This window comes from Plecotus auritus (assembly GCF_963455305.1).
Source record: "Plecotus auritus genome assembly, chromosome: 2".
Lineage (NCBI taxonomy): Eukaryota > Metazoa > Chordata > Mammalia > Chiroptera > Vespertilionidae > Plecotus > Plecotus auritus.
Genome location: NC_137771.1, coordinates 70,223,714 through 70,246,967, shown reverse-complemented (window position 1 = coordinate 70,246,967; position 23,254 = coordinate 70,223,714). Strand labels below are relative to the sequence as shown.

General features: G+C 42.5%; 1 long non-coding RNA gene across 1 annotated transcript in view; it reads left to right on the top strand.

The window, feature by feature from the left end:
• LOC308242878 overlaps window positions 1-23,254 on the top strand; it is a 101,758-nt gene that overhangs the window by 41,764 nt on the left and 36,740 nt on the right. The gene's annotated exons all lie outside the window — the stretch shown is intronic.

Below are 23,254 nucleotides of genomic sequence, written 5' to 3'. Positions count from 1 at the left end.
AGGCTTCTCTCTTTTCCTTCAAAGTCTTTTATTATCCAGGGCTTCTCTCTATACAAATGGTTATCTATCTATCTATCTATCTATCTATCTATCTATCTATCTATCATCTATCTATCTATCTATCTATCTATCTATCTATCTATCATCTATCTATCTATGTATCCATCCATCCATATAAGTAACTGCTCTCTCTCTAAATGATGTTTATATGGCTGCTACCTTCCAACAGGATGAAAACGGGAACCATCATCTAAGGGATAAGCCTGGAACTGTCAGAGAGTCACTTCTGCCATGTACTTTTTGACAAAACAAGTCACAAGAACATCCCAGATTTAAAAGGAGGAGAAATGGATCCCAGCTTTCAGGATGAAGTGGCCTGGGTATCCAGAAGTGAGAAGATGGTGGCCGTCTTTGGAAACAATTTACCAAGATAGTAAGATCAGTCCATTAAATTATCTCTTTGATGAGATCCTTTATTCCTGAAAAGGAATTAGTTCATTCCCTTGAAATGTGTCCTTTTATGGAATCTGTCCTTTTAATATTTATTTAATTGTCATCATATGCACAGAAGGTTTCTTGTACTTTTCACCATTACAAATTAGATGTTTATGTTTGCCTTCCTTATTGTATTTTTGTAATAATTACACATACTTTCATGAACACCACACACACACAATATATACTAGTATACACACACACATACAGACACACATGCAAGAATAGTTTCTACAATAAGAGAAATGTAAGTTTTAATTCCAAGTTTTATCACACATAACCTGTATGGCCGTGGGCAATCTACTAAAACTATAATTCTCAGTTTTCTCATCTGCAAATTGTATTGACAGAAATATCTATTTTATAGCATAGTTCTGAGATTAAATGAAATAGGCTGTATTTGATAGATAAGCCTTAAATCATTATTAACTATTATCATATTTCCTCTTAACGATTTTAAAGTCATTTATAAAATAATATTTATTTTCACTAATTTTTCAAGGCTCCCTATAATTTGAGAAAGCATGTGAATAGTGGGAAAAATGAGATAATATGTTTGGGATAAGTAATTCTGTGGGTAAGAAATAATCCCAGAGGCTATTAACATAATATATGAATATAAGCTCATATGTGCACATATTATAGACACATAGCAAGAGAGGAGAGGAGGAGGAGGCAGAGGGGGAGGGGGTCAGAGAGGAAGAGAGAGAGCGAGTGAACTATGGGGGGAATAATTTTGGAAACAATTATCCCAACTGATGTCTAAGGACTATTCATTATTCTTTGCTCTTGAAGGTAGAGTTTTACCTTATTTATCTTTCTAGTCTCCATAACACACACAGCTATATATCACCTCCATGTAGTATTCATATAATTTTTTTCTGAGTTGTATTAACACTTTCCCTGTAGAGTGAGTTTGAGAAATAGCCCGAAGACAACTCTTAGAGCTTCTCAGTATTCCACAGATTCAGTTATACCTATGTCAAATCACGCCTTTCATTTGCTGAGTGTTTTAAATACCTTTTCCTGCTTTCTCAATATTGTAATAGAACAAGGGAGTACTTAATATATCAGTATTCTCTTCTAAGGACAATAACTTCTATTAGAACTTGAACAAATATGTTTTGTTATTTATTAATATTCAATACTAGTTAACATTTATGATTTGTAAAACATTTTCATAGTCATTACAGGATTTGACAAAGATAAACCCTTGAAGTATCATCATTATGCCCATATGACAGATAAAGAAACACACCCAGAAAGTCTAAGCATGCAGCTAATGTAGGGTAGTGCTAGGACTTGAGCACCTTTGACCTTCAGAATCTATCCTATCTAATAAAAGACTAATATGCAAATTTACCATCACTCCAACACACAAGATGGCTGCCCCCATGTGGTTAAAGATGGCTGCCCCCATGTGAACACAAGATGGCTGCCACAAGATGGCCGGCAGGGGAGGGCAGTTGGGAGGGACCAGGCCTGCAAGGGAGGCAGTTGGGGGGGACCCAGGCCTGCAGAGGAGGGCAGGTGTGGGGGGGTCTAGGCCTGCAGGGGAGGGCAGTTGTGGGTGATCAAGCCTGCAGGGGAGGGCAGTTGGGGGGGACCCAGGCCTGCAGGGGAGGGCAGTTGGGAGGGACAATGCCTACAGGGGAGGACAGTTTGGGGGGGGCAGGCCTGCAGGGGAGGGCAGTTGGGGGAGACCAGGCCTGCAGGGGAGGGCAGTTAGGGGTGACCAGGCCTGCAGGGGAGGGCAGTTGGGGGTGACCAGGCTGGCAGGGGAGGGCAGTTAGGAGTGACCAGGCTGGCAGGGGAGGGCAGTTAGGGGCAATTGGGCTGGCAGGGGAGGTCAGTTAGGGGTGACCAGGCTGGCAAGGAAGGGAAGTTAGGGGTGACTGGGCCAGCAGGGGAGGACAGTTGGGGGTGACCAGGCCTACAAGGGAGGATAGTGGGGGCAATTGGGCCAGCAGGGGAGCAGTTAGGCGTCGATCAGGCTGGCAGGGGAGTGATTGGGGGTGATCAAGCTGTCAGGCAGAAGCAGTTAGGGGCAATCAGGCAGGCAGGCAGGTGAGCCGTTGAGACCCAGCAGTCCTGGATTGTGAGGGGGGTTTCTGACTGCCCTCGAGGGGTCCCAGATTGGAGAGGGTGCAGGCTGGGCTGAGTGACACCCCCTTCTTGTGCACAAATTTCATGCACTGGGCCTTTAGTGAAATGATAAAAGAATTGATGGAAAAAGCAGCTTTGGGGATGCATAGGAATTTAAATTATTTCTGATTTCTATTACCATGAATAATTTGAAATGGCTTCACATACATATTTTGAAATTTCTTTTTTTTTAATTTAATGTTTTTATTGATTTCAGAGAGGAAGGGAGAGGAAGAGAGAGATAGAAACATCATTGATGATAGAAAATCATTGATTGGCTGTCTCCTGCACATCTTGCATTGAGTATTGAGCCTGCAACCCAGGCATGTACTCTGATCTCCTGGTTCATGGGTTGATGCTCAACCATTGAGCAACACCAGCCAGGCCTACATTTCTAATTAAAATATTTTGATAACATTCTTTTCAAAGGCACCATCTGTAATTCTTCAGCAACTTTTCACAGTGGATCTGTGGTTTATTTTAAATATGTTATTAATTCATAAAGTGAACTACAATGCCAGTCAAAGAAACTCATCACCAGATAACCTATTATTAAAAAATAATTTTAAAAAGTTGTTCTTTGGGTAGTTCTTGATCAGACTTTTGAAATTAAAATGGATTCCCACAGAAGCAAGCTGATACTTAATATATCAGGTTGAGCTTATTTTGAGTAGCATATTGTCTTTACTCATGAACTGACATATTTAGGTGTACAGAAAATCACATTGAGGAGACCCTTTTCCCTTCAGCAACTTGACACCCACGGTACAAAGCTAGAATAAAGTAATTGGATCTATATGTTCTTCCATTGTTATTTAAAAATATAAACCTCACCTCTAGCCAAGGAGAACTAACTTGAGACAGAGTGGGAGGTTACTAACGTCAACAAATAGAGATTCAGTCCTGAGCCTCAGAATGTGTTTTCACAAAGCAAGGAATTACATTCGGTGTGAAAGCACCATGCTGGATTTCCCCAGCTGAGCGTAAACGTGCCCTGCGTTTCACATGGCAGAAAATAAACCCGGAGGCCGTCACTCCCAGCAAGAAAGCATACACCATTTGTCATTACAAAGAAGGGCTCAAAATACTTTCTAATTCTCACTGTTGCTTCTTTTTGACCTATGGATTATTTAAATATATGAATATTTTTCTAGTTAATTTTTATTTTTGATTACTAGCTTAAAGTATTGAGGCCAAAGATATAGCCTATAGTGATTTCAACCCTTTGAAATGTGTTGGGAACTGATTCTGAGGCTCTGTTATTATATATATAAAGTCTTAGAAATATTTTTCTCATGAACTAAAATGTTTCTCTTTGTGAATAGACCTCCTGATCTCCTTTCTTTTCTCCTTCCCTATGTCTTCCCCTCCTGCACCTCCTTTCCTTCCCTCTCTTCCTTCTTCTTCTACATACTAGACATACATTGCTTAAGACAAAGCAAAAGAAGTTGCCTCTTTACTTACAGAAAAAGTAATGCAATTGCTCTGAAAGATAATGTAAAGATTCACAAGAACCAGGTCAATGTCATGAAAACGGAATGCCGGGTTATATCTCACGTGAGTCCTGGTGAGGGTGCATTCACATAGGAACTGGCTGATAGGGATGGTCTGCATGACACTCAGCTTACTCTTTGTGGCTGACCACATACAATGTCTGCTAACCACATAGTATCTTCATTTACCAATATGGCAGGAGAAACCACTTTGTACGACCTGTCCTAACACAACAGTTTTTATGTTAATTTGGTTTAGTGTGTTCCATCCACAGCAAGCTCAGTATTATACTTGTGAGAGTGAACCAGCAATATTTTCTGTCAAAGAAAGGAGCTCGCTGCCATCTTAGGCTCCGCCTTACCCCACCCCTTCCTCTGAATTAGCCAATTGCGCAATAATGTGAATCCGAGCTCTGAGCTCTGACCAGTCAGAGTCAGAGTGAGGGGCAGGGCAGACCGCACCAGGGAATAAAACCCCAACAGACTTCCTTTTCCGTGTGCTTTGCCCACGATTTTCAGCTGGCAACAGCACCTTTCTGCGCAGGAGTAACCTTACCTTGCCAATCCAGTTTTGAGTCTTTGTCTCATTCCCAAGACACTGTTGGCGAGCATGTCTACTAGTAACATACTGAAGTTCATTCTTGGCAAATGGATTTTTCCCTAGCACTGAAGGGAAGAACACATAGCCGAGCCAATTTCCTCATCGGCTTTGGCTTTGTCACAGAGTCCCTGTTTAAATGTCTGTAATCTGAAGTGTGTGTTGTGACAACATTTAACCTTTGGGGAAGAGATCGAATATGGCCCAGGGTTGTAAACCACAACATTTCAAGTCAGACGGAAGTGGTTCTAACTATCGCGTGTTGCGTGAACTCCACTGTGTTATTTGAGCTCCCTGGGTCTCTGTCTCTTCTTCTGTAAATTGTGGATCATAACACGACCTTGTGAGCACAGCACCAGGCTCTCAGAAGGCACGCGCTGAACCTCAGGGCTCCTCGCTTAGGCTCCTGAGCCTGGTGCCCGTGTAAGGATGGCGCAGTCTCCTTAGAGAGCACGGAATGACTTAGTCCAGTGGTCGGCAAACTCATTAGTCAACAGAGCCAAATATCAACAGTATGACGATTGAAATTTCTTTTGAGAGCCGAAAACCGACTTCTGCGCATGGGCCACGAAGTTTCAGTCGCACTGTACATGCGTGCCCACACGTGGTATTTTGTGGAAGAGCCACACTCAAGGGGCCAAAGAGCCACATGTGGCTCGCTAGCTGCGGTTTGCCGACCACTGACTTAGTCTAGTGTAGAAGAGCTTTAATGGCCCATATAGGTCATTTCATGGAGGAGAAAGCTGAGACCCAGAGAGGCAGCTGATTTACCCAAGTGACAGAGCTAAGGGCAGAATTGGAAGTGGAATCCAACTCTGATTTCAACTCCTGCAGTATTGTTTTGTTTTTTTTTTAAACAATATTATAGTAACCTTCATACCTGTCCTCACCTTGTGAAGTGATCTTTATTAAGAACCCATTGTATGTGTAGGTAGCATTGCTAGCACAGTTCAGTCAAGCCTGAGTTGTTCTATTTCACAAGTAGCCAAGCACAGGACGTTAGGCAAAGAAGGGTTTCCCTGTGTATCTTGGGCTGTTCTCTGTAACAGAACCACATGGTATTATTTGGTCTCTGTGTCTGGGGTTTAAACCTGTGCTCCCTTGTCTACATTTTTTAAAAATACATATTTATTGATTTCAGAGAAGAAGGGAGAGGGAGAGAGAGATAGAAACATCAATGATGAGAGATAGTCATTGATCAGCTACTTCCTGCACCCCCATGCTCCCCCTGACCCCCAAGGGGATCAGGCCTACAACCCGGGCATGTGCCCTTGACTGGAATTAAACCTGGGACCCTTTAGTCCACAGGCTGATGCTCTATCTACTGAGCCAAACCAGCTAGGGACCTTGTCTACATTTTATTTGACTTCAAATTTCCTCTTGCTATTACTCCAGAGACATCTGCATGTCTACTGAACCATGTAGTGGAAAGAGCCTAGACCCAGATTCCAGTTCCATAATGTGGTGTTAACTACTTGTCAGTCCTTTTGGGAAACATGCCTACTACCTCTCTAACAGCTCTGAAGATCTTGACGTGAGTCTGAAATAATTCTAACTGTATTGGTTTTCTGTGTTGACTGTTACAAATTACCACACACTTCATGGCTTTAAACAGCACACATTTCTGTTCTTATAGTCTGGAGGTCAGAAGTCAGAAGTGGGTTTCATGTGACTTAAATCAAGATGTGGGCTCCTTCTGGAGGGTCACAGGAGACTCTACTTCCTTGTCCTTTTCAGCTTCCAGAGACTTATTGTATTCTCTGGCTCACAGCCTCTCCCCGACACCACTCCCATCCCACTTTCACCACCCCATATCCTACTCCTCTCTCTGACTCCTCCAGTGCCCCTATTGTAAGTACCCTTGTGAGTATATGGGACCCACCCGAATAATAAGCACAAGCTTCCCATCTCCAGATCCTTGATGAGGTCACATCTGCACAGTCCTCTTTTCCTATATTAAGGAAACATTCAGAGGTTTGAGGGATTAGGACGTGGACATAGCTGGGGGGATGGGGTTTGTTTAGCCTACCATGGTAACCAAAGTGGTCATTGACACAGGACTGGGGAATGAAGTAGAAAAGAATAAACTTTTTTTAAAATTTATTTTTATTTTTTTTCCTTTTTTAAAAAATTTATTTATTATTATTTTTTATTTTTTTATTAAGGTATTATATGTGTACATATCTTACCATTGCCCCCCCCCACCCCACTTCCATACATGCCCTCACCCCCCAATGTTTTGCATCCGTTGGTTACTCTTATATACATGCATATAAGTCCTTCAGTTGATCTCTTATTTCCCCCACCTCTCCCTAACCTTATCGCTGTAATTTGACAGTCTGTTTGATGCTTTACTGCCTCTGTATCTATCTTTTTGTTCATCAGTTTATAATGTTTTTCATTATCCCCAAATGAGTGAGATCATGTGGTATTTTTCTTTCATTGACTGGCTTATTTCACTTAGCATCATGTTCTCTAATTCCATCCAGGTGCCTACAAATGGTAGTAATTCCTTCTTTTTTATGGCAGCATAGTATTCCATTGTGTAGATGTACCATAGTTTTCTGATCCAGTCATCTGCTGACGGGCACCTAGGCTGTTTCCAAATCTTAGCTATTGTAAATAGTGCTGCTATGAACATAGGGGTGCATATATCCTTTCTGATTGGTGTTTCTAGTTTCTTAGGATATATTCCCAGGAGTGGGATTACTGGGTCAAATGGGAGTTCCATTTTCAGTTTTTTGAGGAAACTCCATACTCTTCTCCACAGTGGCTGCACCAGTCTGCATTCCCACCAGCAGTGCACGAGGGTTCCTTTTTCTCTGCATCCTCGCCAACACTTGTCGTTTGTTGATTTATTGATGATAGCCATTCTGACAGGTGTGAGATGGTATCGCATTGTCATTTGGATTTGCATCTCTCGGATAATTAGTGACTTTGAGCATGTTTTCATGTGTCTCTTGGCCTTCCTTCTGTCTTCTTTCGAAAAGATTCTATTTAGGTCTGTTGCCCATTTTTTTATTGGATCATTTATCTTCCTTTGATTAAGTTGTATAAGCTGCCTGTAGATGTTGGAGATTAAACCTTTATCAGTGATAACATTTGCAAATATGTTTTCCCATACAGTGGGGTTTCTTGTTGTTTTGTTGATGGTTTCTTTTGCTGTGCAAAAGCTTTTTATTTTGATGTAGTCCCATTTGTTTATTTTCTCTTTGGCTTCCATTGCCCTAGGGGCAGTATCAGTGAAAAAGTTCTTTTGGCATATGTCTGAGATTTTGCTGCCTGTGGATTCCTCTAGTATTTTTATCGTTTCCCGTCTTATATTTAAGTCCTTTAACCATTTTGAGTTTATTTTTGTGTATGGTGTAAGTTGGTAATCTAGTTTCATTTTTTTGCATGTATCTGTCCAATTTTCCCAACACCATTTATTGAAGAGACTGTCTTGACTCCATTGTATGCTCATGCCTCCTTTGTCAAATATTAATTGCGCATATTGGTTTTGGTCGATATCTGCATTCTCTATTCTGTTCCATTGATCTATATGTCTGTTCTTGTGCCAGTACCAGGCTGTTTTGAGGACAGTGGCTTTGTAATACAGCTTGAAATCTGGTATTGAGATCCCTCCTACTAAGAATAAACTTATTTTTGGTAATTTCACTTATATCTTCAAATTGTGAGCAGATAGCAAGGAATATAGTGCATGAACTTCAGAATCATGTAGACCTAGATTCAAATTCCAGCGGCACCACTTACTAGCTGTAAGGCCTCAGGCAAGTAACATAATCTTTCTGAGTTGTTGCTTCCTCATCTGTAAAATGGAAATAATAATATGGACTTTATTTTTCACTTGAGGATTAAATTAGATAATGTATGCCACGCTATTAGCATAATGACTATTTCAGGTCAAGGTCTCAGTGAATGAATGAGACTATCAACACTGCTAATGCCCAGGTCTTTGCAAGTTTCCCTATTTATTTATTTTAAAATATGTTTTTATTGATTACAGAGAGAGGAAAGGAGAGGGAGAAAGAGATAGAAACATTGGTGGGAGAGAAACATTGATTCGCTGCCTTCTGCACACTCCCTACTGGGGATCGAGTTTGCAACCCGGGCATGTGCGCTGACTGGGAATTGAACCAGTGATCTTTTGGTGTATGGGACAATGCTCAACCAGCTGAGCCACACCAACCAGAGCAACATGTAATCTTTGATTCTTGGCACTGGATGAGGCGTGAGGAACAATGTCTATTTATGCTAGAGAACTATTTCTAGCATTTACTAGTAATTATTGAGGGATAAATAGTGCATTTGCATATAGGAACTGGGAATTACTTTTGAAATATAAACTGAGGCTTTTTGCCTAGCCTGCAATTACAGCAAAAGGTGAAGGGTTATAATACTGTTTTGATAGTCATACAATTATAGCACTAAAACAGCACTTCATGAAGTCCTTTCATGCACAGATACAATTGCAGAGTCTCCGAACTTCAGGGATTTTATGGCTACTGATTCTTTCTACACAATGTGAGCCCTGTGGGCCATTAGGTTCTTTCTGATGTGTTTTCAGTCAAAGCCTTCATTCTTCAGCAAGAGATTGCATGTATACTTTTGGGCTGTGTACCTATAGTCATCTAGACATTGACTTCATTCTGGTGGCACAGCTCTTTAACTATTACCAGGCTGCACAAGGGTCCTGACTGTCCCACGAAGGCAGGTCTCTGTCTCTAGGAGCACTCATTCTGAAAATCAGTGCTGCCATGGAAAGGTGCCAGCCAGAAAATATTGGCTCTATTCTAAATAGAGTTGCCTGGTACAAAGGTTTGCAGGAATCCCATCTGCCTTCAGTACACATCTTTGTACAGATCTGTATCCATTTCCTATTTAGGTGCTCACTCTCCCCACTCCTCAGATTCTTAGTCTTTCCTGCCCTTATCAGTCAGCTCTCAGGAAGAATCTGAAACTCATTTAGATCAAGGGGTAAATAATCCATAAGGCTTAATGGCCGGGCCTCCCAGGTATCCTATCTAATAAAGAGGGAATATGCTAACTGACTGCCCTGCCCTCAAAGATGGCAGCACCCACAGCCAATAAGGAGGGAATATGCTAATTGACTGCCATACCCTCAAAGATGGCAGTGCCCACAGCCAATAAGGAGGGAATATGCTAATTGACTGCCACACCCTCAAAGATGGCGGCGCCCACAGCCACAAGATGGTGGCACCCAGTCCCCTCAGCCACCCAGCTGCCCAGGGCCACCTGAGGCTCAGGTAACCAGGGCTGGCCAAGGCTTGCGCTACTGGCAGTGGCAGCAGCAGAGGTGTGATGGGGCATTACCTTCCCCTGATCGCTGGGTTGCCTCCCGCCCCTGAGGGCTCCTGGACTGTGAGAGGGGGCAGGCCGGGCTGAGGGACCTCCCCTCCAGTGCATGACTTTTCATGCACCGTGCCTCTTGTACCTACATAAAATCTCAGTCTCAAACTAAAGTTATGGATTGTCAAGGTGGACAGTGATTCCTTCTGAAGCCCCAGAAATTGCAATTGCATCCCACATTCCATTTATGCACAATAACAGCTTTAGAACTAGGGAAAGGATGCCAGCAACAAACAAACACACTAAAACTTGGCTCTATTTGCTATTACTTTTTAAATGTACTGTTACCAGGTTGCCTCTAGTGACTACAAAATTCAGTGCAATCCTTGTCTTGTTCCTCCAGCCCCAACAAGCTAACTTGGCTGTGGGACTCTTGGTAAATGGTGTGGAGGTTGTCACCCCTCTCCACTCTCGTACCCTCCGGGCCTTCTGCAGTAGAGTGAGGTGGGGTCCAAGCACAGAGGAGAGTCCGGGAAGGCTGTGTGACCCGCCCGAGCACATCCTGGCCTTGCCGGCCGAAAGCCCTTCTAAGACACAAAAATTCTGAAGGTCATGTCCTTGCATTTGTCCTAGATAATTACAACTGCCTATAAAAGGAAAAGGAAAATATGGTTTTAGTCAGCCTTTCTGAAAAGTAACCAGTCATGGCAGAGGTTCCTTCCAGCTTAATCAGTAAGTTCAGAAGAAATATCCCTTGATTACTACAGCAGTCCAAGTGTAAGGAAATGATGGTGGTTTTGGTTAAATTTTACTCAAAATGATTCAACTTAAGCTTTGAAGAAAGCTTGGGTCAACAATTAGTCAGCACCTAGTTTCTGCCAAGTGTGAACTGAACTTTCCAAAGCCATGTTGGGGTTGGAAAGAGCCAATGGGAAAATAGGAAGCAAGAGGTCATGTTGAGTTCAGCTCAGGATTTGGGGTGTGCTTTCCAAAACTCTGCCATTCCAGGCTGCCCACGGATTAAGCAGTGCAAAATGATTAACAAAGCTGTATGTATGTGTGTGTATTGAGGGCACAGTCAACCATTTCAAAAATGCCCTGACCGACAAGAATGCACTCCTCAACCATGGCTCAAGAGAAAAATGATCTCACTCGTAGCCGATTTCGGACATGCACTCTTTGCTTAAATCTCAGAAATTTAACTGTGTAGCGAAATAACTTCCACTCTGTTCCTTCCTGGTTACCTGGAAACCCTCAAAGATAGAGACAATAGCTTAGCTGTTTTGACTCCCTAACATTCAGCACAGTGTACGACACACAATAAATGTTTGATTAATATTTGTTAAATGACGGGATCACATCAGCAGACTAATACAAGGGAACAACGCCATAATCTGGCTGTGCGGTGAGGCCTCAGCCAGTGGTAAGCACGTGCAGAGGTAAATTCACTGGGAAAAAATCCTAACTTAGAGGCAGTCACTTTCGTATTTTGAAAACCAGGAAGTGCAAAACACAATGAGCCACTGATTAGTGGATCAGGCAAGGTAGCTGCCACCTGGCATTGGGTCCACAGGAATGTCAATATGTAGGACAGAGTGGGAGTGCTGGGGAGGGGGCCTGAGGGCAGAGAAAAGAGGAGACACTTTCAAGGAAAAAGGGATTGGGATACTTAAGGGATTAGAAGAGAAGGCATCTATTCCAGTGGATATTCAGACTTCCAGGCTGGCTAGACTTCCTCAGATTCTGACAGTGCAGAAAGCAGTAGCAGATGTCTTGTTCTTAATCAAACGCTTAATAAGATGCAGGCAGCTCTCCATCCTTCCTTGTCACTAAGCAATAAGAACAGTACAGGGAAAATGAAACCTATAGGCAACACACCAAATTTCCTTTCCTCAGGATAATACTTCACCCCCGTTCCCATTAGACATTGACAGGAGCGCTTGTCTTGACTGTTCCTGCCTCCTTTTCTGCCACCTCTGCTCCTGTGGTGAGATAAATGGGGTGAAAGGGGTTTGAAATAAAAAGCAAAGAGCCTGGGTGGCTGATACCTGGTAATATAGCTCAGGGAGGAAAAATCAGAATCAGACACCAACAGGGAGGGGTGGGATTCTTGAGCTCCTCCACACCTCTGTCCTTCCCACCCTGCCGCTGGTGAGGGTGTCTGATTGTGCCCACCCTACAGTTGTGCAATAAGAGGTGCCCATCGCTACTGGGGGAATTGTGTTGGGGATGTGTCCCACTGAACACTGTAATGACACACTGTTGCCTTTGAACATTTCAGCCGGGAATGGTTGTCCTGAGCAGAACACCGACCTTTCTGGGCTTGACCTATGCCAACTCTGCAACTCTGGCCTTCCTCTCATTTGACTAAAATGGCACAACCTCTGCTTTCTGGTGTCTTGGTGCGTCTCTGGTCCCCAGGCTTCAGGGACCCACGTCTTTTCTTGTCCCTCCCAGACCCTGCCTCCCAGGGGAAGTCCTTTTTCTGAACTGGGAAAAGCCCCTCTATCCTGTTTGTTTCTTCTGAGACACTCTGCTTGTAATTTCCCTTTTCCTTTCTTACAAATCTTCTAAATTCTCCCATGGGTTTGGACTTTGTGAAATAAAACCTGGAATTGTTGCTTTTGGCCTTGCTGCTGCCCTCTCTGAAAGCCATGAAACGCAGAGCCAGCTACTGGTTGGACAGAGGGAGAGAAAAGGAGAAAACATAGGGGAGAAAAAAAGAAACTCATAAAGGCTTACAAATATTTTTCAAGTATATATGTATTTGTAGGTGGTCCAATCCCAAATAATCACAATAACATAAAGAAATAAAACTTTGGGCACTTGAAGGAGAGATATTTATAGACAGATACAACTTATGGGGCCCTTCAGATGCCACTATGTTTGCAACTGTCCCCAAGTGAATATAAAACTACCCCTGAACACAGTATCTTGGAATTTTTGGTTTGCTTACTAATATTTCCTGCCATTTCCCTAAAACTTGAGTTCTGCTTTTTTCTTAACTTTTTCTCATCCCGGTTTTGCTTTACTAATTGCAGGTCCTGGTGGGTCAGATTTCCTTACCCCTTCCTTCTATCATCTTTGGCTTATTTGCCCTGATTTTCTTCTTGAAAACTTTTACAAACTTTACAAAAAGTTTGAAAATGTATTATAAACTTGCCTCTTTATATTATTTATTTTTAAATATTTTTATTGGTTTCAGAGAGGAAGGGAGAGGGAGAGATAGATAGAAGCATCAATGATGAGAGAGAATCATTGGTCAGCTGCCTCCTGCACACTAGGGATTGAGCCCTCAACCCAGGCATGTGCTCCTGACCAGAATCGAACACGGGACTCCCTGGTTCATACTGAGCTACGTAGGCCGGGCTAAAATTTATTTTTAAATCTCCTTTTTCCTCTCCTGGTCCCCTTCTTCTGCTCTGTCTGTCTCCCTCTGTCTTTTGTCCCACTCAAGTTGTAGAGTGCTGCAGCCCTAAAAAATAAAAAATAAAAAAAAACCACAACAAATGACCCTTTGCTGCCCTCTTGTGGATATCCATTGATTAGCAGTCATGCTTCTCAAAACTAAAGAAACTGGCTGGTAGAATGGTGCAGGGGTCCTCAAACTTTTTAAACAGGAGGCCAGTTCACTGTTCCTCAGACCGTTGGAGGGCCGGACTATAGTTTTTTTAAAAAAACTATGAACAAATTCCTATGCGCACTGCGGGCCCGGGACGAGTCGGCTGCTAAGCAGGACAGGCAGCGGCACCCGGCGGGCCGGATAAATGTCCACGGCGGGCCGTATGTGGCCCGCAGGCCGTAGTTTGAGGACGCCTGGAAGAGAATTGGGATTCCCATCTGCCTCCCACCAGCTGGCTTCTTGTAGTTTGCTTCGCTCTCTGGTGGGAGCCAGGGTACTGACCCAGTAGTTCTTTGATTTAATGTGAGACTCATCTAGTTTCCTGTTGCTGGTAGCATACGAGTAAGTCCTCCCATTTTCCTGTCTCAGTCCTGATTCTCATCTTGGATGGGGCAGCTTGATACTTGCTGGATTTTTACCAGGTGGAATCTGCAAAGTCCTTCCCTGGTGTCCAGGCTGACCATTCTGGCCACTAGGGAGTTACCAGCAGCTTTTTCTGCTGCTCCTTTTTTTACCCCCCTTCCCAAGGGTGAGGCATAATTTATTTTACTATAAACGAAACATGTTTATTTATACATTCTTTAGGAAAAGCAGGTAGTGAAACAAATAATAAATGTCACCTGTGAAAGTCGACATACTGTCATGCTGACAGTTTCCACTGTATCCTATTTGCAGATGTATCTCTGAAAAAGTGCATCCTACTGTGGAATAGAAGTGTGTTTTTTTTAAAATTTTATACTCCTTTACTTTTTTAAAAAAATATATTTTATTGATTTTTTTACAGAGAGGAAGGGAGAGGGATAGAGAGCCAGAAACATTGATGAGAGAGAAACACCAATCAGCTGCCTCCTGCACACCTTCCACTGGGGATGTGCCCGCAACCAAGGTACATGCCCTTGACCGGAATCGAACCCAGGACCCTTCGGTCCGCAGGCCGACGCTCTATCCACTGAGCCAAACTGGTTAGGGCTATACTCCTTTACTTTTATTTAAAGTATGTTTTTATTGATTTTTAGAGAGAGTAAGGGAGGGGGAAAGAGAGATAGAAACATCGACGAGGGAGAAACAGCAACACCGATCAACTGCCTCCTGCACGTCCTCTGTGGGGATTGAGCCCCCAAGCCCAGAATCAAACCCATGACCTCTTGGTGCATGGGTTGGTGCTCAACCATTGAGCCACACCACCTGGGCTAGAAGTGGTTTTATGTCACTCTTTTCACTAACAACATATCGCTAACATTTGCTACGTAAGTTGCACCATCTTTTCATGCTGTGTAGCCTCTCATGCTTGCCTCTGGGCTTGCCTTTGTGAGGACAGGAAGATTTAGGAGGTATTCCCTGGTTGGCTCCTTGTCATTCAAGCCTCAGATCAATGACTGCCACTCCAATGTAGCCTTCCATGACCCCTCAATCTAGGGGGCCCCTTGGTCATTTGCCATTTCTTTCATGTCCTGTGTCACTCCTATTTGACATGATCTTGTTCATTGCTTGTTTTGGGGTTTTCCCATAGTAGAATACCTGTGAGCCAAAACCTTCTTGCCTTCTTTATCACTCTATCCTCAGGCTTAGGGTAGCATGTGATAAAAATAATTTACTCAGATGGCATTTCTGAGTAAATTTAAATATATTTTAAATATTTTTATTTATACATTTTAAATATATTTTTATTGATTTTAGAGAGGAAGGGAGAGGGAGAGAGATAGAAACATCAATGATGAGAGAGAATCACTGATCAGCTGCCTCCTGCATGTCCCCTACTGGGGATCAAGCCTGCAACCCAGGCATGTGCCCTTGACTGGAATCAAACCCGGGACCCTTCTGTCTGCAGGCTGACACTCTATCCACTGAGCCAAACCAGCTAGGGCTCAGATAATATTTTTGACTGACTGAATTCATTCTCTGGCTGGACTGACTGTACCAATGCTTTTAAACCATTTCTTATTGCAGAATATTTAGATTGCACTTTGTCTTTTACTTTTTTTTTTACAGCATTATAAAAAGTCTTGTGCGTATGGATAGCTTTTTGTCCTTTCCAATGTTAAATTGAAGCATTTTAAACATATGGAAAAGTAGAAAGAATAGTGTAATGAATACCCATATACCTTCCGTCAAAATAAAAAAATTATTAATATTTTGCCACATTTATTTCTCTCCTTCTCTCTTTACATATCTTTTCTTGATGAACCATTTAAAAATAAGACTTCAAAACTCTTCACCCCTAAGAACCTCAGCATGCATCCTCTAAGAATAAGGACTCCTAAATAAACAAATTGCAAGTAGCACACCAAGGAAAGTTAATAATAATGAATAATTGTCTAATAGAACCCGATAGCCTATATTTAAATAGCCCCAATTGCCTCTAAAAGTAGTTTCATGGCTGTTTTATTTATTTCAATTTTGGGGCCATATTTCATGCCTGTATGTTTTTGAATATCTTTTCAGATTCAGTCTAGAAGAGGCATCCTGTGTTTATGTCTTTTTGTTCATTTTTAATGACCTTGACTTTTTGAACAAACTGGATTAGTTTTCTTATAGAATACCCCATAGGATCTGCCTACTCATTTCCTCATGATGTCATTTACCTTGTTTTCCTTTCCCTCATGTTTTCTAACACTCAAAGTTAGATCTAGATACTTGCCTAGATTATCTATACATATAAAAGCCTAATGTGCTACGTGTCCAACCATTCCATTGACCGTTTGATCGACCGCTCAACCAGTCACTATGACGTGCACTGACCACCAGGGGCAGACGCTCTGACTGATAGATTAGCTTGCTGCTGGGGTCTGGATGATCAGGACTGGGCAAGATGGGCCGGGCATGCCCTGGAGGCCTCCCGCAGTCCCTCTCGGCCTCTAAAATATTTCTTCTAATTAATTTCCTTTCAATGTGCACGAATTCGTACACTGAGCCTCTAATATTATTATAATCACTTATAGTCATAACTAGAGGCCCGGTGCACAAAAATTCATGCACTTGGGGGATCCCTCAGCCCGGCCTGCACCCTCTCACAGTCCAGGAACCCTCAGGGGATGTCCATCTGCCGGCTTAGGCCTGCTCCTTGGGGGATTGGGCCTAAGCTGGCAGTCAGACATCCCTCTGGGAGCCCTCAGGGGATGTCTGACTAACAGCTTAGGATGCTTCCCCCAGGGACATCCTTAGCATTGCCACAGAGGTGGCAGAGGCTCCTGCCACCACCACTGTGCTGGCCAGCCATGAGCCAGCTTCTGGTGGAGTGGCGCTCTCCCTGTGGAAGTGCACTGACCATGAGGGGGCAGCTCCTGCTTTGAGCGTCTGCCCCCTAGTGGTCAGTGTGTGTCATAGCGACCAGTCGTTCTTGGTTGTTCCGCCATTAGGATCAATTTGCATATAATCCTTTTATTATATATGATTCTTTTTGATACTAAAATTGTCCCCACACTGCTCTTCTACATTGTTCTTCATAGTATCTGCTTTGGGATTGATTTTCAATTTCTCACAATGTTAACTCAGTAATACACCTTTTTTACTTTTTCATTTTCTCTGTCATATTCTCCCTTTTTCTCTTCTTCCTTCTTCTGGCTTCCTGTCATCACTTCCCAAATAAATTACGTGCATCCAAATCTCTTTTTCTGGGAGGGGGAAACCAAGTTAAAACACATTCTCTCCAGAGGAGCTTAAGACCTTACTACTTCTCTCATAATTTTAATTAATTTTTAAAGAACCTACAATTATAGCCAATGTTTATGTCAGGAGACATACAGAGGAAAAATTATCTTTATATACATATGATATATTTGCATATGTGAATTTCTATTTTTATTTTAACCATATTTCTGTGAAATCTATACTGATATCAATAAAGCACTTTTCACAGGAAGATTTATGATATTGAGTTACCACATGATGGCAGTGCCTGCAAGCCTTTGTATCTTTGGTATGGCCTTGTTCTGCATTCGCAGTAACTGTGTTGTTCCTAATCTGTGTTTGGGATGGGTAGACTATATCTAGAGAGTGCAGAAGGAAATACCCCCACTACCTTGACATGTTCCCAAATGTTACACTTCCTTGCTCACTCACAAAGGCCTGCAGACCTGGACAGGTATCCCCCCACTTCCTCCCAAATCAGGCTCTTCCTTGTTATCATTAACCATATTCTGTCACCGCTTGTTTCTATTTGGCCTATCTAGGTGCTACTGGCAGTGCTAGGTTGGTGGGAGTTAGACAATTAGTTGTGCAGATCTGAGAATGCATGGCCCAGGCACCCAGGTAGGGACTCACTTGGATAATGCTCAGACAAATGGAGTAAATAATTCCTTTCCCATATCTGTGCTCTAAAACATCAATAATTTTCATATGATCTTTGACCCAAATGTCCCTAGAAACAGGCGGAGATTCTGGAAATGGACCATTGACCTGTAAGACAATGATACATGTGGGGATCACCCCATGTTAAGTTCCAGCATGTAGCAGTATTACATTGACCTAAATCAGGGGTGAGCAAACTATGGCACATAGGCCAAATCTGTCCCATTGCTTACTTTTGTAAATAAAGTCTTATTGGAACATAGCCACACCCATTTGTTTACTATTGTCTATGATGCTGTTGCTCAATAGTTATGACAGAGACCCTATATCCTGCAAATCCTAAAATATTTATTCACTGTGTGGCCTCTTATGAAAAGAATGGGCAGGAAGGACAGCTTGCCTATTGTCTGACCTGTAAGCGTCTGTGGCTGACTTTAGTTTGGGGGAAACCAAGACTCTGCAAAGTAACAGTCAGACGCACGGTGCTCCATTCTTTCCTCATAAACAAGCATACACACCCAATCACTTTATCTGACTGAATCAGTTCCATTGGAACTGGGCTAAATTTCTGTAGACAGGAGGTGCCTATGTTGGGAGAGGGTCCATGTATTGGGGGAAGTATAAAAATAAATGCTGAGCAAAATGTCAGTCTCTGGATAATACAATGAATGGTTATTCATTTTGATGTTACTTATCTTTATATTGTAATGATTGTATTGTAAAGGATACTTGTTAAATTAACTATGTAGATTAGAGAACATATTCAAAATGCTAATAGCTCTTCACTAACCACAGGCTCAGGAATCCCACCAAGAGAAAAATGCTTGAAATATACTTGGTTTTGCAGCTTTGCTTAAATTCCTGCCATGAATTTTCTGTTTTCCTTGTGTACCAAGGAAAATTAACCAAGCGGGAGAGATGTATTGAGAAGAGAGGCCGTGAAAGCCTTTCAAGATGGAAGGACATGCCATAGCTGGTGGAGTGTGTTCACTAAGGTGTAAGTGAATTGAGTAAGTGGATTCTTGTAACTTCCTCTCAGCCTGCACCAAACAGCCATATTCATGTCTTTTCCAGATGGTTCAAATGCCTCTGCTAACTATAAAAATATTATGAATTGCTTTTACTTTAGGCTCCATTGTTCCACCATTTTCCTGGGATAATGATTAGCTACCTCAGTCTTTTTTAATCCCTGTAAAGGAGGGACAGATGGGTGGAAGGAGCAACTAATAGCTGAGAAGCGGCTAACACCATTCTTGGATCTGTGCGCAGGTATGTCCATGTTTAAATGCCACTTCATCTGGAACTGAGGACTTGATTTCAGATTCAGAGTGACCTTTGAAGAATGGGCAGGAAGGTCAGCTTGCCTATTGTCTGACAGACAAGGATCTGTGGCTGGCTTTAGTTTTGGGGAAGCCAAGCCTCTTTTCAAAGTGACGGTCAGGCACCATGTGCCCTCCTGGATGTGCTGATCCTGAATCCCAACTTAGGGCAGCAGCAACTAGAGAGGAAAGAGCCCCCATGGGAGCCTACCTGCCTTGCTGTATCAGTCCCTTGGGCAGGCATTCCAATGCACAGAACAAGACAGTCCCTGTCAAGAAGCTTGTAGGCAATTATAATCTAAAGAGATAGTTTTTAAATTTAGTTTTACTTTTTATTTTATTAGAGGACGTTTATTAAACCTTGGGTCATGAAACAAGAAAGGGCTGGGGAAACGAGCCCAGGCTGGGCTGCTTTGGCTCACTAAGAAGTCGGAGAAAAGAGGACCTTGGGACAGGTTCAGGTGCTTTGCCCGGGTGAGCTGCCACTGCCTATTGCTCTCCTGTTTGCAAGCCTAGTGGGGCCCCTTAGAGTTTAGGAGATGCAGCCTGTGGGGAAGAAGGTGGGGGAAGGCATGGGTGTGCTCCTGGGAGGGAACGAGACCCAAAATAGTTTCTTTTAATCGTTCTATTCATTGTATGTAAGGAAGTTTCAGAGTGAGAGCTCTGTAATGTCTATAGAGAAGTAACTTTAGTCTTCACATTGCTGACTTTTTTTTTCTTTATTGATTAAGGTATTACATATGTGTCCTTATCCCCCCATTGCTCCTCCACCCCCCCCCCCCCACATTGCTGATCTTTATTAGTTCAAAACAATGAGTCAAAATTCTCCCTCTTTCTTTGCACCCCCAAGATTCTCTCTCTCCCTCTGGTGTTTGTTGAATTGTTTTTCATAGGAACACTGATGTTACTTGTAGCTTTTGTTAAACATCTCCAATATGGGTTTACCAATCCCTTCAGGTGATGTTTATGTAGATGAAATCTTGAAAGCCATTCCTGAACAAGATGGAACAGCTGCACTTTCTTACTTTGAAGTTAAAACTTTTGTGGCTCATTTACATCTGAGAAACCAGAGACCTCATTTTTATAAAGTTGTTTGCAGTCATTACTATCACATCTCCTTACAGATCCTTTAATATTTTCTCTAAAGAGGGGATCGTATAATTCTGGTCATTATAATGCAGCTATTAGAGCCTCATGGTCTACCCTATATTCTTTGCTCTTCACAGTGAAGAATCAAACTGAAGTAGGTGGTATAGGAGCAGTGTATTCGAACTTGCTTACTATTTTGCTCTGATAAAAATTTTATTGTACACCTTGTTTCCTAGTGATCTACGGTTTGTAGGTCATGCTGAAATGCATAACCAATGGATCTTTTTGCTTAATGCAATGATTGTAGCTTAATCTCCATCTAATTCAACACACAGATACTGAAATATTATTTTGTGCTGCATGCTATGCTAAGATATAAGCTTATATATATAATTTTATTATCACAGCATCCTCCAGGCTGGACCTATAATTTTATTTACATTTATCTTCCCCAAGTTCAATAAGTTAATAAAAAGGATGATAGGAGTCAGGAAAAATTTTACTTACAAGATTACTGGTTTATTTAAGAAAGAAAAAAATTCAGGAACCACCAGATGCCTAGATGTATAAGGCCAGGTGTCAGGGGAGGGGTGTGAACTTCCATGCTCTCTCTGGGTGCCCTCTGAGCACCTCCATGAAGCTCTCTGGACACGTTTAGATAGGGCTTCTAATGGAGGCTTCATTAAAAAGACATACTTGATTAAATCATTGGCTATTGGCGATTAACTCAACGTCCAGGGCCTCTCCTCTCCCCAGAGGTTGCGGGAAGTGTGAGGCTGAAAGTTCAACTTTCTAAGCAGTGGTTTCCTTAGAAACCAGCCTCCACTCTGTGGTTATCTAGGGGCTTTCCAAAATCACCTCATTAGCATAAATTTAGGTGTGATTGAAAGGAGTTTGTTTTAAGTAACAAAAAGAATCTCCTTTCACCTTTAATTCCCTGGAGCTCTTTCAGGATCTGACATCAAAAGGCCAAATATTATAACAAAATATACCCTCATCGCTATCATCACTCAGAAAATTACAAGGGTTTTAGGAAATGTGTGACAGCAGTAAAAAAGAAGATATATATCACAATATCTTTCATCTATAACATCTTGCTGCAGGTGTCTGCAGGTCAGTTTTCACACAAGGTACCCACTGTTTCTCCTTGACTGAGATCCAAATTAGGCAAAAGAGGCAAGTCTTTTAGGCAGCCCCTGTCAGGTTAGAACATTGTAAGCAAATTCTTCTCTGCTCTGTTCAGTTTGAAGGAGGGCATTGGAAACTAAGCTGTTGCCTTAGATAGTCTATTTTGTCTTCACTCATAATCTCTTGGCCTAGACTTCTGAGGGTTAGTTTAGATGCAGTTTTTCTCAGCAATGCCCACTGCTCCTTTCCAAGTGAGGTGCAAGTTATGCCACCACCTCCTCCTGAAAGGGCAGAGACTCCATTTTTGTGCTAGGCCCTTTCTCCTGTCCCGAGAATAACCTCCCTTCCGAGAAAAACTACAAGAAAGCAGCTAGGCCCAAATTGGGCTATACCGTAGCATGCTCCTTCACCCATCAGGTGCCAGGGCCAGCCTGACAGGTTGAATCGGGCTGAGGCAGGGAGGTAGGAATTGAGAAAAGAAAGAAAGACAGGAGAGCGGGATCAGGAGGACTACAGATCATCCAGAGATTGCAGCAAGTTTATTAACTGCGTAACCTTTTGTGCACAAAACACTGAATAGGTCTGTCAAGAGAAATGTATTCTTTGTTCCTCTTAATCTCTAAGGGAGAGACAGAGCAGAGGGACAAATTCTCAGTACAGCAAATCTCAGTAAATAGTTACAGACTTCTTTGTAAGCTATGAAAGGTTGCTCTCATTCTACTGATAACCACCATCCAAACAAGCCTGGGAAAACTGTGTGGGTAGGGGACAGCCTTGCTAGTCCCTTCAGGTGACCTGGAACTGACCATTTGGGGTCAGCCAACTCAGGGGACCCTCCCCCTGCCCCAGACCCCTATAAAACCTTTGTCTTGTTGAAGCTCTCTCTTTCTCCCCACTTCGCCGCTGCGCCGGTGTGTGTGTGTGGGAATGAGCTCAAGCTAGCTCGAATAAAGGCTCTTTGCTTTTGCATTGGACTTGGCTCCCTGGTGGTCTTTGGGGATCACGAAATCTGGGCATAACACTCTTCCCTGACCCTTTTGAAATCCATGTGAGGTGAAACAAAGACTTGAAGCAAAGACTTGAATAGCTCCAAACTAAAATAGAACATTGTAAATAAAGCCTGCACTGTTTCCTCTGGATAAAGGGAGGGAACTGGGAACTGGGTAGTCACCTCCTGTAGACAAAGACCTGGGAAGTATGGGGTTGGGGGGAGGACAAGCATAAACACCACAGAATTTCCTACCATTTAGAATGTGGCTTTTAAAAGTTTTTATTGGGTGTTTGCTAGGTTACTTTAGGCCTTTGACTATTTTGTGGAATTGCTATGAAGTTATTTTAGCTAACTTGGGGTTGCTTTTTGATGTCGCCATGGAAAACAAGGACTTAAAGCTTCCTAGTCTGCCATTTTGCTTGATTGTCTAAGTTTTTAATCCTGACCCTATAACTTATTCACTCAGCCTTTGTGAGACTCATTTTTGTTGTTGTTGTTAATCCTTATCTGAGGATATTTTTCCATTAATTTTTAGGGAGAGTGGAAGAGAGAGGGAAAGACAGAGAGAAACATTGATGTGAAACACCTTGATTGGTTGCCTCCGACTAGGGCCAGGACCTGAGGAGCCTGCAACCAAGGCATGTGCCCTTGACCAGAATCAAACCTGGAATCCTTTGGTTTGCAGGCAGACGCTCTATTCACTGAGCCAAACAGGCTAGGGCTGTGAGACTCATTTATCTCATTGCAAAATGGGTATAATAATTTCTAACTTGCAGG